Below are 3440 nucleotides of genomic sequence, written 5' to 3'. Positions count from 1 at the left end.
GGTCAAGCCCACCCACTTCCAAACCCAACATTTTAGCTAATCCTGCCACTATGAAACCTCTGATATCCATGTCTTCTTTATTAGGAATGCCTCTGAATCTTAGTAAGAGTGACATTTGGCGATATTCCAGCATTGCAATGTGGTCCTCCATCTTTTCCATCTCTTCTCTCAATCCCTCTGTTTTTTTTTCATTGCTTTCTGTTTTTTTCTTTGTTTCTCTGATTTCCTCTGCCATTTTTTGTTGTTGACTCTCCCACCTTGGCCTGTCTCCGCGCCATTTCCTTTATTTCTTGTGTCAACTGGTTCGCTGCATCTGTGTTGCTTTGCAGAACCTGCCTAATAGCAGATAGTGCTTTGCTTATTTCAGTTGCCCTTTCATCAGAAGCGCTCGGGATGGGAGGAACCCGTGCTCTCTGGTGCATTTGTTGCTGCACTGCTAGAAATAATTTTTATAGCCCACCCTTCCCGATGGACTCAGGGCGGCTCACTACGTAGTAAAACATATACAATTAATAATTACGTAATTCAAAAATATGCCTAAATAAATTATTTTTCAATTGCCTCTTAAGATATCAATAGATCTGATTAGGTTATGATGGCAAAAACGTACTTTATAAGTGGGAGATTATTCGGCAGAGAGTCCAGCATCCCTTGATGTTGAATTCCTGGTCTCAAGGAGAAACTTCTCCAAACAACTGTGTCTTACAGGCTTTCTGGAGCTGTTCCAGTGGACCCTGATCTCTCCAGGGACAGCATTCCACCAAGCTGGGACCAGGGCCAAAAAAAGGACTTGATCCTGGCTGATGCCAGTCTTACCTCTTTGGGGCTGGATATCCTGAGCAAATTTTGGTCTAAGTGCTCATTGTGGGGAATACCAGGAAAGGCAGCCCCATAGATAAAGGGGTCCCAGACCATGTAGGGCTTTGAATGTTAACATCAGAACCTTGAATTTGATTTGGACTCCAATCTGGAGCCAGTGCAGCTGGGAGAGGACTGGGGTAAAATATGCTCTCTACTGAGTCCCTGTAAGGGCTTGAGCTGCTGCATTCTGGACTACTTGGAGCTTCACAAACAGCCTCAAGGGCAGCTCAGCATAGAGCAAGTTACATAAGTCTCATCTGGAGGTGATGATTGCCTGGACCACAGTGGCTGGGTCAGGTATTGAGAGATACTGCTCAAGTTGCCATGCCTGGTGGAGATGATAAAACACCTGGTGGGCAATGTTCATGACTGGGCCTCCACAGATAGGGAGGCATCCAGGATCACACCCAGGCTCTTGACAGTAGGTGCGGGTGTTAAATAGACCTCGTCAAGTGCCAGGAGTTGCATGGTATCTCTTTCGGCATACCAGCCTAACCAAAGGTGATCTGTCTATGCTGGATTTAACTTCAGCTTACTCCTATCAAGCCAGTCCATCACGACCTCCAAGCACCTGGCCAAGGACTCTGAGGGTGTAGACAAATGGCTGCCCACCAACAGGAATAGCTGGTTATCATAGACCAGGCAGATTTGGATTGTAGGGATGCCATCCTCCAGGTGGGGGCCAATAGCTCCCCCAGCATTACAGCTCATCTCTGGACTGCAGAGATCAGTTTGCCGGGAGAAAATGGGTGCTTTGGCGGGTGGATTACATAGCATTATACTCTATTGAAGTCCTTCCCCATCCTAAATCCCACACACTCCTGGCTCCACCCCCAAAATCTCCAACCTAGATCTGGCAACCAGTTTCCCTAGAGGTCAGTTCTCCATGAGAAAACGGATGCTACAGAGGGTGGACTCTAGGCATTGTACACTATGGAGGTGCTTCCTTCCCCCAAACCTTTGTAATCCCCAGGCTCTATCCCCAAATCTCCAGTAGTTTCCCAGTAATGGTGACTTCCCCACATGTACACTACCACCAAAGGGCAGGTAAATGTATGTGGGGAAACAAAGAAGAGTGTTTCACGTTCTACAACAGGGGTTCACAATCTTTTTGAGTCTGCGGGCAGATTTGGAATTTTGACAAGATATGGTGGTCACCCCAAAATGGCGGCCGCAGAAGTCATAGCCAGCCACAAAATGAGTGTCACAGCCTAATTTCAGTAACATAGCGTACAACCCGGTTCTTTGATGGCACCTGCTGCCAAAGAAACATTTTAAATTATCAGCACAGTCAATCAAATCTCCAGTAGCCAATCAGAAGTCTTGTTGAGCAAAATCCCTACCTGGCTCCACCTACTCCCTAAAAACACCTGTTCTAGAAGAAATGCTAAAAGGTTCTCCACAGCTGGGCTGCACAAGTCAGACTGCACACCGGTGGCCACAGCTATGAACTGTTTGTATGTTGAAAGGACATCCTGAAATGGCTTTTGTTTCACAGATGTTCTGGGACTCATAGGGAATATTACAAACGGATTTGCAAAACTGAGAGCTTTTAAAAAAGGAACAAAAGCCACACTGAGTGTCCCCCAGTCCATCTGTGTACCTAAATGAAGGCCTCTCTTGGGCTGTTGCTTCCTATAGTATTCAGCTTTGGCTACAATCATAATACTTAAGGACAAGTCCAGCACAGAATGCCTGGCCTGCAATAGCTATAATTACCAAGGTAGCATTTACATGACGCATGTCCATGTTACTCTGTAATTGTGAACACTGAGCATGGTTATTAGTGCCGGCTAAATTGGAACATACATGAAAAAATGATTCAGTTTTAGGATACTCTCTCTCTTTTTTTCTGAAGCAAGAAGTTTCCAATCTAGGGAAGTTGCCATATTACATTAATTTCCCAGGCTCTCCTGAACACTTATGCCCTTAATGACTACATTGAAATCAATGGGATTAGAAGGGCATAACTGTTTAAGACTACCCTGTTAAACACTGTTTTTGTTGTCTTAGCAAAGGGTATTCTTTTCCACCGACAGCTGAGATCTTTTCTGTTCTCCTGTATGCTCAGGTGAAAGCAACATTTCTAGACTTCTCTTCCACCCTGTTTTCCTGTCGTGCAAACAGGAAGATGTATAAAATGCAGGGAATTCCAACAAAATGGCGTACCCTCTAAAAAAGAACTAACTAAATAAATAAACTAAATAAATACTTCATTTGAATACCATCCCATCCAATCAGCTTGTTAAACCTCGAAATGCCAGCATATATTTGAATGTCAAGGAGACCACAAAGAGCTGTTTTTTCTGCCCCACTTTTCATTACCAAAAGAAGGTGGCTGACGGTCGCCTTCCCTTCTCCCCGCAACAGACACCCAATGATGTAGGTGAGGCTGAGAGAGTTCTGAGAGGATGGCTCTGGGAGAACAGCTCTAACAGGACTGTGACTGGCCCAAAGTCACCCAGGTGGCTGCACACTGAGGAGCAGGGAATCAAGCCTGGCTCCCCAGATTAGAAGCTGCCACTCTTAACGAGTACACCAAGCTGGCTCCGTAAGACCAGAGACACCTATCTGCCCAG

This window comes from Paroedura picta, chromosome 2, assembly GCF_049243985.1.
Source record: "Paroedura picta isolate Pp20150507F chromosome 2, Ppicta_v3.0, whole genome shotgun sequence".
NCBI lineage: Eukaryota > Metazoa > Chordata > Lepidosauria > Squamata > Gekkonidae > Paroedura > Paroedura picta.
This window is presented reverse-complemented; position numbering follows the sequence as displayed.